A 16,041-nucleotide genomic window follows, 5' to 3' on the forward strand; every position below is an offset into this window, starting at 1 on the left:
ACACACACACACACACAAATACATACACAGTAGACTTCAATAGACACAAACATACACACATACAGACTTAAATTGATTCACTCCCTCTCACAAACACACACACACACACACACAACGTTTGGAGTGGTGTTTTGTAGCCAAGTGGCAAGTGCTATTGCTCTAATTATCCACTGGTCTCTCTGGATCGAGGATGAGGGGGGCAGGGGGGGGGGGGGGGTTCTCCCTTTTTAACTCCCCCCCCTTCCCCCCGCCCCCACACACTCCTCACACTACTAATCAAAGCTCCTATTCCAAAGTGTTTTTTACTCAGCACAGCCCCTGTTTGGTCTGAAGACGCTTTGTACCGGGTCAGTCCCATCTCTTTCTGTCCCTGTCGTTCTCGCTCTCCCTCTCCCTCTCTCTCTCTCTCTCTCTCCATTATGTCACTTCCTCTCTCGATCTGTCCTACTCACTCCATCACTCTTCCTATAGCTCCCTCTCTCTCTCTCTCTCTCTCTCTCTCTCTCTCTCTCTCTCTCTCTCTCTCTCTCTCTCTCCCCTGTCCATCTACTATTCTTCCTCTATCTCCCTCTCTCCCTCTCTGTGTCTCTGTCTCTCTCGGTCTCTCTTTCCTTCTCTCTCTCTCTGTCTCTCTCTCTCTCTCTCTCTCTCTCTCTCTCTCTCTCCCTGCCCATCTACCACTCTTTCCTTCTCTCTCTCTCTCTCTCTCTCTCTCTCTCTCTCTCTCTCTCTCTCTCTCTCTCTCTCTCCCCCATCCTCCGGCCCCTCCACCTCGCAATTTCAAGGTCCTCGGAAATGAAGACATGTTTAGGAAACACTATCAGGTTATTTCTGCTCCAGTTGCGCTGATGTTCCTCTGAAAGAAAGAGAGGGAGGAAAAAAGCGGAGGTATTTAATTGTGTTTGGACACGTGCAGTACCCGTCCTGTGCCTCTCTTTTTTCGGGGTGAATCCCGACGGGGAGCCGGTTGGACGCACGCCAAGTCCTTGCACCTGTCCCTCAACAACACACACACACACACACACACACACACACACACACAGAAAACCACGTGCACTTGGCTTCCTGCGTTGTCACAAGGTTATGAGACAGCATTGCCTCTTCCCGGCAGGATGGGAAGAGAGAGAGAGAGAGAGAGAGAGAGAGAGAGAGAGAGAGAGAGAGAGAGAGAGAGAGAGAGAGAGAGAGAGAGAGAGAGAGAGAGAGAGAGAGAGAGAGAGAGAGAGAGAGAGAGAGAGAGAGGGGCCAGGATCACATTTTGATAGACCGAGTGAGACCTAGAGTTGCACAGAGGAGGGGAGGGGGGAGAGACAAGGGAGCAGAGAGAGAAGGAGAGAAAGAGAGCGAGAGCAGCTGATAGAGGCCACTAAGGATGTGGGTTGAAACAGAATCTGAATGAAGGGGCAAATGGGGAGAGATGAGTGGTTTGAAGCCTAAAAAGTGAATAACTATTAAACTGTAGCCATAATGATGGAGTGGGGGGTAGAAGGCGGGGGGGGGGGGGGGGGGGAAGAAAAATGGCCGCCATCCTTGTCCTCCCACATCCTTAGGCGGTCGCTATTCAAAGGCGGCTAATTTGCGCCGTGAATTATCTATCGTGGGTGCCGGAGTTTAACCGGGGCTACGCATGTGACCAGAGAGAAGAGGGAAGAGAAGGGAAAGGGGGAGAGAGAGGGGGAGAGGGGGAATGTGACTAAAAATATTGCAGTCGCTCTGCCATGAATCTCTATTAGCGGCTAATGATAGCATTCCGACACCTCTCAGCCATTAGCTTGAAATTGGCACCAGTTAATTATTGAAATGAGAATCCATACGCCCGCAGCTCACATGAGAGGCCCCGGGGCAGCTGGGATTGCTGTATTATTTTTGCCGCTGGGCACCTTTTTTTTTTAAACCCAAAGTTGGAAATATTATAATTATTTCAAAAGGTGAGCAGCGCGCACGGCGACGTTGACACTCAATTTTGTGTCAATTCCGATTTCCGTGACCCCATGAGTGTGTTACGCGGTGACAGCGGTATGGCTCAGCCAGTCTGCCAGTGTGCACACACTGGAATTGGATTTATTTATTGAGAATTTAAAAACAATTTAAGTGAATTTTACAAAAAATCGAATGGATACGTCCCAAATAATGTGAAGCTCAAATGCCACAGCCATAGCATTTTCCAAAACAAAATTAAATTGTAGATGTTGTAATGATATACATAGCGTGGGTTTTTATATCATTTCGGTGCACAATTCTCTAATTATTTCTTCCTTCCTGTTTTAATTGGATTATCCCCCAGAAGGTTCCGTACACATGTTGAGCTGTCACGGCTGTCTGAGCTGCAATAGGTTAGGCTCGGCGCCATCGTATACACACACATTCGGCGGTAGGTACACCGCTCATGCCCGTGCTTGGAAACCCTTTTCATTCGGGTGTGTGTTATTTTCTTCTCTGAAGTGATTTCAGTCGGCATCGCTGCATCACTGAGGCGCCGTCATTTACGTCAAACTCTGTGAAACGCCGGTCGTTGGAAGTCAGCTAAGTTAATTAAAAGCAAACAGTGATTCCGAACGCACGCAATGGTGGAAAATAAGATTCGGGTGAGGTAAATTCGACTAGGCAGATATAGCGATACGAGTGCTTATTTAAAACAGCTGACATTTAGAATATGTCCAATATGCGACAGTCTGCGTAACATAAACAGGAGCCCATGCAACTGGAAAGAAACATGGCTTCAACATAAATACATTATGTAGTCAAACAGCATGTACAATTCATACTGGGGAATCCTGTCAGACATCCTAAACACAATCGCTCCGTTTGACAGACATGTATTTTCCGAGCGCAAATAACTTGGCATTTGCAACCGAGTCACTCAGCTCTTGAACTGCCCTGCACTGGATAGTCGTTCTGCACTCACCGTGGTATTTGTACAACACCAAGCTCCGCTCGTCCCTGTCTCCGCGCCAACAGACGAGGGTGCAACCTAGTGATGGTTGCCCGGGCAACTAATTAGATGGGATATGGCATCTTGACTAATAAGGGGGGGAGCCACAGACCAGGTCTACTCACCGCACCCCCCCCCACCCCCTCTCCAAATATTGTGTCTGGCCCGGTGAACTCCATGGCAACTAGCCGCCATTAAGCTGCCCGTGCGGGAGCCAATGGGCTTCTAGTGTTTTAGTGGTGGCGAAAATCGACTGCCCAGACAAGGTCCGTGCCCCTGCCAGCTTTCTGAGTTAATAATTCAATTCGGCTTTGGTTTGTTAGCCATTTTAAAAAGGAATATTCCGGGGAACAGTTCAAAGGAGTGAACATGTGAGGGGTGGCGGGTCAATATACCATGTCACTTAAAAGTGAGCATAAGGAAATAATGAATATCTCAATAAGTAGGCTGAAAAAAAAGGAGGCAGCTGAAAGGATTTTCTTCAGAGGGGCCAAATGCTTTGGCTGGTCTGTAAAATGGCGGGAATTCCAGTGTGTTGCCAAGCACGTGTACAAAATGTGCGAGAAGGGGGTCAACTAGAGGAAATAAATGAAAAACAAGCCAGCATTGTTGCTTTGGCCCGTTCTGGCAAACATTTCGGCAAAGGAATTATTATGCCAGCTTTGTTTTGATGTCCTTCCCAACGACTGAGCTTTGTTTTCTCCACTGAGGCCGGAGCGCTCTCGCCGGGTCGGCTGCCCTCGCGATGAGCCAGGCAAAACATCGGAAAAATGCATCGGCGAGAAAGAAAAGTGGCCAGTTTAATGTCGGACGAGACAGACAAATAATGTATAATAAGAGACGAAGAAACAAAAGCGTCAGTGGAGGTTTTTTTTTTTTTTTTTTAGAGTGAATCGAAAACAGCTCTCACCGAAAAACAAATAAAACGCTAGTCGTGTCGCCATGGTGATGGCGTGGGCGCCACGGCGAAGCCTTTGAGACAAATCCCTCGCGCCGTCATTTGCGGCTTACTCTCACGTGGCTCGCGGCTGGCTGGTGGTGGTGGTGGTGATGAATTGGGATTTTGGGGTGGGGTTAACCTATCGACACACACACACACACACACACACACACACACACACACACACACACAAATACATAAACACACAAATACATATACACACACTTTATCTCTTCCTTTACTCGCCACTATCGGCCATGTGTGTGTGTGCGTGTGTGTGTGTGTGCGTGTGTGTGTGTGTGTGTGTGCGTGTGTCCGTGTCCATGTCAGCGTAGAAAGGTGGAGAGTGTTATGATAGAGTGTGGGGGGCTGATGTGTGTGTGTGTGTGTGTGTGTGTGTGTGTGTGTGGTTTGTTTACCTGGCTGTAGAGCGGTGCAGTTATTGACAGGTGTGATGGCATTTCAATTGATGGGCGGCCCCCCCCCCCACTGGGCTGTTGTTTCAGTCACCGTGGCGTGGATGGATGGCGTTTTGGTAACACTTTACAATAAGGTACACAGAAACGTAGGTAGTTACTGAGGAACGAATGAGTAACGAATGAGGAACGAATGAGTAACGAATGATGAACGACGAAGTGACAGTTACTCAGTAACTACTGAGGAGTTACTGGTAAACAGACCAGGGGACTACTGAGGAACGAATGAGTAACGAATGAGGAACGAATGAGTAACGAATGATGAACGACGAAGTGACAGTTACTCAGTAACTACTGAGGAGTTACTGGTAAACAGACCAGGGGACTACTGTATTCGTTACTGAGTAACGAATGATGAACAACCAGGGGCCCTAAAGTGACAGTTACTCAGTAACTACTGAGGAGTTACTGGTAAATAGACCAGGGGACTACTGTATTCGTTACTGAGTAACGAATGATGAACAACCAGGGGCCCTAAAGTGACAGTTACTCAGTAACTACTGAGGAGTTACTGGTAAACAGACTAGGGGATACTGTATTAATGAATCATTCTGTGAAATAGCAAACTGACCAATTGATTATGAAAGCAACTGAATTTTCCTGGGATTTCACAATTAGTTAATAAATTAACAAGGCACAGACGGGATGATTGTCATATTTTAATAAAGATATTCACAATACATACATTCATATTCACATTTAAGGTTTATTATGTGGCATTAGTAATGTTGAAGGCTTAAAAGCAATTGTCCACCACTGCAGGGCACGCTGAGGGCTGGCTTGGGTCCCACACTGGATCGACTGGTAGAGCTGGATCTGACTGATGAGTTGTTACTCTTTCGCGATCCATTCGTTCACCAGTAGTTAACCTTTATGAATCATTTGTTTACCATTAGTGAAGCTTTTTGTGTACCTTCATGTAAAGTAATGCATCATACTGAGTTGTTACTCTTTCGCGAACCATTCGTTCACCAGTAGTTAAGCTTTATGAATCATTCGTTTACCAGTAGTGAAGCTTTTTGTGTACCTTCATGTAAAGTAATGCATCATACTGAGTTGTTACTCTTTCGCGAACCATTCGTTCACCAGTAGTTAAGCTTTATGAATCATTCGTTTACCAGTAGTGAAGCTTTTTGTGTACCTTCATGTAAAGTAATGCATCATACTGAGTTGTTACTCTTTCGCGAACCATTCGTTCACCAGTAGTTAAGCTTTATGAATCATTCGTTTACCAGTAGTGAAGCTTTTTGTGTACCTTCATGTAAAGTAATGCATCATACTGAGTTGTTACTCTTTCGCGAACCATTCGTTCACCAGTAGTTAAGCTTTATGAATCATTCGTTTACCAGTAGTGAAGCTTTTTGTGTACCTTCATGTAAAGTAATGCATCATACTGAGTTGTTACTCTTTCGCGAACCATTCGTTCACCAGTAGTTAAGCTTTATGAATCATTCGTTTACCAGTAGTGAAGCTTTTTGTGTACCTTCATGTAAAGTAATGCATCATACTGAGTTGTTACTCTTTCGCGAACCATTCGTTCACCAGTAGTTAAGCTTTATGAATCATTCGTTTACCAGTAGTGAAGCTTTTTGTGTACCTTCATGTAAAGTAATGCATCATACTGAGTTGTTACTCTTTCGCGAACCATTCGTTCACCAGTAGTTAAGCTTTATGAATCATTCGTTTACCAGTAGTGAAGCTTTTTGTGTACCTTCATGTAAAGTAATGCATCATACTGAGTTGTTACTCTTTCGCGAACCATTCGTTCACCAGTAGTTAAGCTTTATGAATCATTCGTTTACCAGTAGTGAAGCTTTTTGTGTACCTTCATGTAAAGTAATGCATCATACTGAGATGTTACTCTTTCGCGAACCATTTGTTCACCAGTAGTTAAGCTTTTTGAACCATTCGTTTACCAGTAGTGAAGCACTTTCGGGTTAGTTATAAAACCCCAAACCACTGTTGATGACAATGAGGGATCTACAGCCACTTTAGTTAAAAATGTATACAACATAGGGAAATATATATACATATACTGCGCTCATGACACATAACATATAACATAATAACAGGATAATATAGAAAATATCAACAATTTAAAACACAAACAGAAACAAAAAAAGGCATTTTAAAATGTAACAAAAAAAGGCACTCTAAAAACAAAACAAAAACCAGCTCTCTTCATCTGACACGGCTGTAGCGATCCATCGCCTCTTCTGGGGTGAGGACTGAAACAAAGAAAATGATAAACATGTATTAACAGTAGTATTTTGTCAGGATGATGGTAGTGATGATGATACCCCTTCAGAAACATTTATATAGAAATTAGAAGATAAAATGAACATACCGTGATATAATACGGCATTACCGTATATGCCTCAAATCATACCGTGATATAAATTGTAGTCCATACCGTACAGCCCTACTGCATACCTTACCTATAAATGTATTTCATCCAGCTGAATAGGGACAATTTGCTCCTCTCAAAAAGTGACCCGCACCTCACTGACTTCCTCGTCGTTTTCCCTCTATGTTTATTACGTCGGCACTGCCTACAGAAGACAACACATTTCTTCATGATAAATATTAATGTTACTGAACTTGAATTTATAACATGACATATCAGTAAACAAAGGAAGTCATCGATAAAAACCGTACCAAAAAAGAATACTTACCACTGCAGTCCGTCAACGTTTGCGTTTTCCTTCATTTTCATGCTCTTTTTGCAGAGTTTGCATTTTATTTTGGCTTTAAGTAACTTCTTCTTTTGGAGCCATTTTTATCAATTTTAATTTCTTTTTAAAAGTCTGTCTTCCCTCAATAAGACTGAGTACTTCAGCGTGCAGGGTCATGATAACTTCACATCAAACCGTCTTCCTGTCTTGCACATGCGGACCCACAATGCAATTCGGGAGCGTCCCTTGTCGTCGACGGACGTGTACAGTGGGTAGGGGGCACGTTATACGCAGATCGTTTTACCCCATGCGTCGGACACGCCCACTCTCTTCCGTCGACGGGCAAGGAGGTCGTGCAGAAGGACTTGACAATGGAGACTCAGCGAAAGAGTAAGAGAAAAAGGCAGCCCACGGAAGAGCTTCCACATGTAGAGACAGCCATGTTAGAATGTAAGTACATGCTTTAAAGTTATTTCATTATTAATTGAGAGTGTAATGATTCGGTCACATTGCTTAGCTTCCTAAAATGAGCTAATTTGACATCGTACCACGTCTGTTCTATCACGTATTTTTTGGCCTTGCTAGCTAACCTTGTCACTAACCAATGGATTGCTAGCTGGCTAGATAGCCGACGTTGCAAGCAAATTTTAATTATCTGTCAAACACAAAAGTTTAACTCTTAACTAGGTCAAAAGACCGACGGTTCAACCACTTATCTAATGTTAAATTAGGCGATATGCGATGAAAATGTGGTCCAAGCTTTGAAATTGGACTTGTAAAGTTATTATGTTAGCGCCAGTTACCACGTCTTTGAATAGTTTTTGGAGTTGTTTTTAACTACTAAAAAACCCGAAGACTGCTACATTACACTGTTATAGTGCTATTACGGTAATACCTTTCTCCCTGTTTTTTTTCTTTTCATTTTAGTCCATAGTTACAGTATGTAATGTTAACAACTGAATCTCTCAAACATGTCTTCTACACAATGGACTGCATGTGGAACCATGACAAATGAGTTGATGATGATTTGTCTTAAATCAAAATTACATATGATCATACATATTATTATTACATATTATAACATTAAAGACAATGGATAATGTCATTGCCCAAAGTGAATAAAACCCTTATTTCTTAACTAACTGTATATATATGTTTTTAAGGTATCCATACAATTTTCAAATGAACAAAAACGTCACTCTGTATGCATTCATCAATATCCTTCATGAGGTTTTGAGCCCCTTACACCAACCATTCTTTCTGTGCTCCAAAATGTTACAGCGCCATCGAGTCAGCGGGAACAATCCGAACAGCGCAGTAGCCAAACTGCAGCAGAGGAAGCAGGTAATTAATTTTTTATTTTAAATGTTAAGCATACTTAACAGATATACTCAGATTCATGTGACTGTGAAATTTAGTTGTACACAGTATAATGATTAATAACTGATGAACGTCACTATGAAAACACTATAATAGTGTTATTTTTAAACCTCTTTTCTACTTCCTGGTTTTATGATGTTAAAATAAGGGTGCTCACCTTAACTGGTTGAAGGCTAGTGTCTAGAGGGGATCCAAGACAAGAGGATGCTAGTAATATTTACTCCATTTGTACTTGAACATTGCAGTAACCAAGTATCTACCTTTACATGATATCGTAACCGGAAAGTGCTTTGGGAATGGGAAGGAACTTAGAACAGCAATGACATGAATTAGATTGAGGTCAGTTAAGCCACTTTAAGTTAGTCTACTAAGTAGAAAATAAAAAAGTTTTTGGTTATGGTTATGGTCATGGTGCTGGATTAATTGATCAATTCTTACCCATTTCTTTAACGAGCTAGGTGGTCAGCTGGTCCCAAGTCTGCTTATAATATCAAAGCCACGTCTGAACATGACTGTTCAAAGCAGCATAATGGATGAAGCTACAGCAGGAACATGGCTTTCAAATAACACTAAACAATATAATCCACTTATTCTACCACTTGTCTAAACTATACAGTGCTCCCACTTTACTCTCTAGTCGTGCTCATTTGATTTATAATAACCTACTGTTAAAGAGTACAGATAATACTACTTGAATAGACAGTACACTCACAGTACTCTTGATACTACTGGAAATTACAATTTAATAATTATTATTATTATACCTCTGTACATTCATTACTCTAGAATGTAATTTAGAACTAACTTGCCACTATATAACCCTAATACAAGAATAGTATTAATACTAGTAAACCCCTAACCAACTGAACTACCATCATCCTGACAAAATACTACTGTTAATACATGTTTATCATTTTCTTTGTTTCAGTCCTCACCCCAGAAGAGGCGATGGATCGCTACAGCCGTGTCAGATGAAGAGAGCTGGTTTTTGTTTTGTTTTTAGAGTGCCTTTTTTTGTTACATTTTAAAATGCCTTTTTTTGTTTCTGTTTGTGTTTTAAATTGTTGATATTTTCTATATTATCCTGTTATTATGTTATATGTTATGTGTCATGAGCGCAGTATATGTATATATATTTCCCTATGTTGTATACATTTTTAACTAAAGTGGCTGTAGATCCCTCATTGTCATCAACAGTGGTTTGGGGTTTTATAACTAACCCGAAAGTGCTTCACTACTGGTAAACGAATGGTTCAAAAAGCTTAACTACTGGTGAACGAATGGTTCGCGAAAGAGTAACAACTCAGTATTATGCATTACTTTACATGAAGGTACACAAAAAGCTTCACTACTGGTAAACGAATGATTCATAAAGCTTAACTACTGGTGAACGAATGGTTCGCGAAAGAGTAACAACTCAGTATGATGCATTACTTTACATGAAGGTACACAAAAAGCTTCACTACTGGTAAACGAATGATTCATAAAGCTTAACTACTGGTGAACGAATGGTTCGCGAAAGAGTAACAACTCAGTATGATGCATTACTTTACATGAAGGTACACAAAAAGCTTCACTACTGGTAAACGAATGATTCATAAAGCTTAACTACTGGTGAACGAATGGTTCGCGAAAGAGTAACAACTCAGTATGATGCATTACTTTACATGAAGGTACACAAAAAGCTTCACTAATGGTAAACAAATGATTCATAAAGCTTAACTACTGGTGAACGAATGGATCGCGAAAGAGTAACAACTCATCAGTCAGATCCAGCTCTACCAGTCGATCCAGTGTGGGACCCAAGCCAGCCCTCGACAGCGCTTGAAACCAAGGGAGGCAGGTTTAAAGCGTGCCCTGCAGTGGTGGACAATTGCTTTTAAGCCTTCAACATTACTAATGCCACATAATAAACCTTAAATGTGAATATGAATGTATGTATTGTGAATATCTTTATTAAAATATGACAATCATCCCGTCTGTGCCTTGTTAATTTATTAACTAATTGTGAAATCCCAGGAAAATTCAGTTGCTTTCATAATAAATTGGTCAGTTTGCTATTTCACAGAATGATTCATTAATACAGTATCCCCTAGTCTGTTTACCAGTAACTCCTCAGTAGTTACTGAGTAACTGTCACTTTAGGGCCCCTGGTTGTTCATCATTCGTTACTCAGTAACGAATACAGTAGTCCCCTGGTCTATTTACCAGTAACTCCTCAGTAGTTACTGAGTAACTGTCACTTTAGGGCCCCTGGTTGTTCATCATTCGTTACTCAGTAACGAATACAGTAGTCCCCTGGTCTGTTTACCAGTAACTCCTCAGTAGTTACTGAGTAACTGTCACTTCGTCGTTCATCATTCGTTACTCATTCGTTCCTCATTCGTTACTCATTCGTTCCTCAGTAGTCCCCTGGTCTGTTTACCAGTAACTCCTCAGTAGTTACTGAGTAATTGTCACTTCGTCGTTCATCATTCGTTACTCATTCGTTCCTCATTCGTTACTCATTCGTTCCTCAGTAACTACCTACGTTTCTGTGTACCTTATTGTAAAGTGTTACCGGCGTTTTAATGGCGGCCGAAAAGTTTGCCTACGATGAGGTCCACTGCACGCGCACACACACACACACACACACACACACACACACACACACACACACACACACACACACACACACACACACACACACAGCTGGAGCGGCTGGTGCGGCAGCAGGTTTTATTTTTTCTCTCGCTGGCAGAAGTAGATCTAAGCTGGGCGATATCTCTTCCTGTCGACTGCTCTTCCTTTTCCTTTACCTGATATAGCCTGACCCAAATCCCCCCTCCTCCTCTTCCTCCTCCTCCTCCTCCTCCTCCTCTTCTTCGGCTTTCCACCTCGACCGCGGTGCGTTTTTTATTGCTCTTTTTCTCCTCTAATAACCTTCATATCGCCCCTGACCCCCCGCCGATACGCACATGCAGACACACACACACGCACACACACGCACACACACAAACACACACACACACACACACACATGCACGCAGCAGAAACACACTAACACACACACACACACACACACACACACACACACTTATGCATGCAGAACACACACACACACACACACACACACACACACACACACACACACACACACATGCACGCATGCAGGAACACACTCACACACCCACACACACACACACTTATGCATGCAGAAACACACACACACACACACACACACACACACACACACCCACATACTCGTGCAGTAACATAAACACACACACACCCACATATATACACACAAACATTCATGCACACACACACACACACACACGCGCCTTGACAAACAGCGCACGTCATTCTGCGGCGCTCTGTTTGGCCCTCGAGGGCCGCCGTAGCGGAGGGTAATCCCCTCTTATTAGAAGCAGGATTACCAGAAAGGGGACAGCAGTGAGCCGGTTGGAGGAACGGCGGGGATTTTTGCCAATATTATCCTCCACCTGTGAGAGCAGGAGAGCAGAGCAGGGTAGCGGTAGTGGTCCCTCCCCCTCCCCCTCCCCCGCCCCCTCCCTCTGCCTCCTGACCCTGGGCGGGGTCTGTATTTAGTGGGTCTATAATAGTGGGTTCAACTCTGTCATGCAGTTGAGTTGGTTGAGCCCACTTTGTTCCCTGATTGAGTTATCCAAGTTGTGCTTAAAGTGTGCTCGGTGCTTAAGGTCGCAGAGTTAGGAGTCGGGCGACTCTCAGAGTTTAGAAAAACGAAAATCACCTCTCAGAGCTAAGAGCTAGTTGAACTGTTGAATTGTCAACGCTGAATTCAAATTTGGTGAAAAAATGAAAAGGAATCACCTCGGTTATTCAGCAAAAAGGGTCCTGATCTCCATTAAGCACACACATTACTAACATAGATATGTTTTCTTTTCATCGATGCTAACCAGGTTGTAAAGTGTCTTTCCTCCACAGGCCGATGTCAACCTGTGCGCTCGGTGGATTCTCTATCTCTCCCCCAGTGACCGATGAGTGATGCTCTGTTTGACTAACCCAGTGTGCTGTTCCTCTCCCCTCCGATGTTTACTTCACTGTCTGACCGGCGTGACGGCGACCGGCAGCACTCGCAATTCGCCGCCATTAATCTGTTCTTTATTTCCTTGTTTTGTTTCCTTCTGTCCTCTCTCTCTCTCTCTCTCTCTCTCTCTCTCTCTCTCTCATGCCTTTGAGTAGAAGTGGAACAAAAAGGTAACTAAATACCAACTACTTTTCTGTGTTGTTAATCCCTCCCTCTGTGTGTGTTTGGTTCCTCTCTGTATCGCTCCTCGCCGCGGGTCTCGTCTGCGTCTGTAGAGGCCGTGTGGGGTTTGATGCAACGGCTGACCTTTTTCGCTGCTTTGTTTTTGCCGTGCCGCTGATGTCGCTGATTAATACGGGAGTTTGATGGGGGTGCGGAAATTAATGAGTCTGTGTACAATGAAAGCAAATTAAAAATGCGCGCAGGGTTGAACTCTCCCTCCTGCCCGGTTTCAACTGGGCCGTTATTTTGAGTGGGACCAATCTCGTTTTAATCGATTTCCAACAATTAAAAAATCTAAAATACATTAAGAAGACCTTGATGGTGAAATATTGTAAAGTCTGAACTTTGCCCACACCATTTGTACGAAAGTGTACAGCTGGAAGTCAAACAAACAACCCACACATCTAAAACATCAATCCCCACCACCCTTAAATATGCAACCTCTCATAGCACCACAGCAAGACACCACTTTGCTTATTTCCCTGGATGACTGGGAAATGATTCTGCTGGTGCTTTAATCAGCTGCATACCATTAAAGCAGGTGTACAGGGGTGATAGGCCTGGAGGGTGTGTGGGGGGATGATCGATAGTTTGTCCAATAAACTGTCAGCATTTTAGATTATGGCTTTAACGCGATGATGGCCATAACCTTCGGCGAGCACATCGTCAATATGGCTGAGCGCTGCAGAGTGTGTAGTCACACCTTATTGGGCCAGGTGTGCGGCTTTTATTTTTTCCACGCTGAACAGATGCTGGTGGGTTGCGAGCCCTAGGCCTACCCCCTTGCCTCGTGTTCTAGCTGAAAGAAACACATCTCATCAAGACACGCCGAAGACCGCATAGCATTAAATAAATGTGAGGGGGGGAAAAAAGATTTGACGGGGAAGAAAATCCAAGGCGGAGCAGGACTTTATTGAACACACAGACAGCGGATCTACCGCGCGTAAAAAAAAATAAGCATCTGCCGACTTATGTCGCCTGAGAAATCTCGGTAAAATATTGCGATGGGGAGGCGGGGGGACGCTACAATGGCGATGATGGGACGCTCTTATCCCAAACCGTTATATTTGTATCCCCAGCTTAAATAAGACATGACGGCTTCATTTCCTCCTCTTTTCCCTTTCCCCCCACGTCTCCCCCTCTCCTCTCCCTTTCGAGTCTTATCCAGAGACTTTTTATGCAAGAGTGCCGACTGGTACCATCGGAAACGCTCCTCGGCTGTCTTTTCCCCCCCCTCCCGAGAAGCCCCCAGAACCTTCCTCCTCCTAGTGTAGCTGGGTGTCTCTTTCCCCCTCTCGTCTTTTTCTTAAACAGCGCAAAGAGAGTGGATGTCAGCGGGAGTCACAGCAGCGTCCCCGCAACATCTCTCACCTGCGAGCAGGACAACCTGTTTAATCTTTAGGAGATTACTGGGGAGAGGAGCCCTCCTTCTGTCTTCCTCCCCTCCCTCTCTGGCTCACGCTCACTCTCTCTCTCTCTCTCTCTCTCTCTCACTCTCCGTTGCTCTCTCTCTCTCACCCATGTTCTCGCTCTCTCTCTCTCTCTCGCTTTCTCTCCGTCTTTCTCCCTCTTTCTCACTCTCTCTCTCTCTCTCTCGCTCTCCGTTGCTCTCTCTCTCTCTCACCCATGTTCTCTCTCTCTCTCTCTCTCTCTCTCTCTCTCTCGCTTTCTCTCCCTCTTTCTCCCTCTTTCTCCCTCTTGCTCACACTCTCTCGTTCTCCGTCGCTCTCTCTCTCTCTCGGCTGCGCACCTTCTCGCTCTCTCTCTCTCACTTTCTCTCCCTCTTTCTCCCTCTTTCTCCCTCTTGCTCACACTCTCTCGTTCCCCGTCACTCTCTCCTCTCGAGCGCGCACCTTCTCGCTCTCTCTCCCTCTCTCTCCCTCTCTCGCGCGCGCACCTTCTCGCTCTCTCTCCCTCTCTCTCTCCCTCTCTCGCTCGTGCACATTCTCGCTCTCTCCCTCTCTCGCTCTCTACCGAAGTAGAAGTTGGCTCGCGGCCGTGTCTGTGCCTCCCAGACAGAGCTCTCCGGGTATAGCCTGTCAGCGGGCTGGTGTCAGGCTCAAAGCCCGTCAAAAAGACAAAAAAAAAAACGCGCCACATAAACGTTACTTCCTTTGCGTTATATATATAACACATCCTCCCACAACACCTTTTGGAAACTCGGGGGTTTGAAAGAATAAAACGGAAACCTATGATGGTGTTGCTTTTTCGGGATCTGCCGTGAAAATTCGGAGCTGTAGCGCTTCTTTTAAAAATGGTGGAGGTTTTTAATGAATTTGTATCACACGTCGCCTGGTTGTTGGTTCCTGTTTGGCAGCGGGAGCGTTCGTTTGAAGAGCACGAGGCGAATGGATGCATGGTGCTGCGGATGCCAGCAAGCACAATTAAAACATGCATAATGTATTTAACATCGCCCTGATCCACATAACAGTGCCGGACTTAAATTAATTGGAACCACAGCAACACTGGGTGCATTTCTGTTTTTAACCCGACACCCTCCCAAGTTTCTCTGAAAAGTGAATTGTTTAAAAAAAAGTAATACAATAAAAGTATTGATGTCGGATAACCAGGATTTGACCTCTTGACCTGCACGAGCCGCAGTCGTAATTCAATCCAATGCTGAATAAAGTTAATTCAAATTAGGATCATAGGCAGAGATGGCTCTGTGTTTGGTATTCGTTTTTTAAAACCTGTAAAAGCTCCTCTTTCACATTACTCACGGGCCACAGAAACTCTATTAGTTTTACCTAATTCGTTCCTTAATGATTTTGGCGGAAAAGTTTCACAGCCCCTATTTTTTTTCCAGACAGGAGATGTGATGCAATCGGATTACAGGGAAATAAATAAAATAAAGACGAGAGGATATCCAATACTTTCTGAATTACATCGGGTGCCGGAGAGTTAACAAGGCGCCAGTGTCCAGTATAATTATATTTGATGTCATAATATCTACTATTAATCTCATGAGCAAAATGTCGGGGGTGGGGGTTGGGTGACCCAAATAAGATTTGTAATATGTCTGTGTCAAAGTGTGTGCGTGTGTGTGCGAGCATGTGCCCGTGTGTGTGTGTGTGTGTGTGTGTGTGTGTGTGTGTGTGTGTGTGTGTGTGTCCATATTTGTGTGTCTTTGTTGTGCGCAGTCGTCCATGGCGGTGTGCTCTGTGCAGGTGGTCTCGTGCTCCCCTACTCCTGCATGCTCCCTCAGCAGCGTTCCACCAATCAGTGATGCCTCCCTCTGTCTGTCTGTCTGTCCCGCCATCACCCCCCCCCCGCCCTTCACTCCATGACAATCTTTTCCTCAATCACGACATCACCCCAACTGCCGCCTGGTCTGAGATTTATGAGCTACATCCCACAGAATCACT

The 16,041-nt window shown here is 44.2% G+C and overlaps 1 long non-coding RNA gene across 1 annotated transcript; it reads left to right on the top strand.

Moving 5' to 3' along the window:
- Positions 1–7,251: 7,251 nt before the first annotated feature.
- LOC311368599 lies at positions 7,252–9,630 on the top strand. Its single transcript, XR_014639974.1, has 3 exons — positions 7,252–7,473; positions 8,305–8,367; positions 9,332–9,630. It is a non-coding gene; the product is annotated as an uncharacterized lncRNA (long non-coding RNA).
- Positions 9,631–16,041: the final 6,411 nt, after the last annotated feature.

This window comes from Micromesistius poutassou (assembly GCF_964030765.1).
Source record: "Micromesistius poutassou genome assembly, chromosome: 23".
NCBI lineage: Eukaryota > Metazoa > Chordata > Actinopteri > Gadiformes > Gadidae > Micromesistius > Micromesistius poutassou.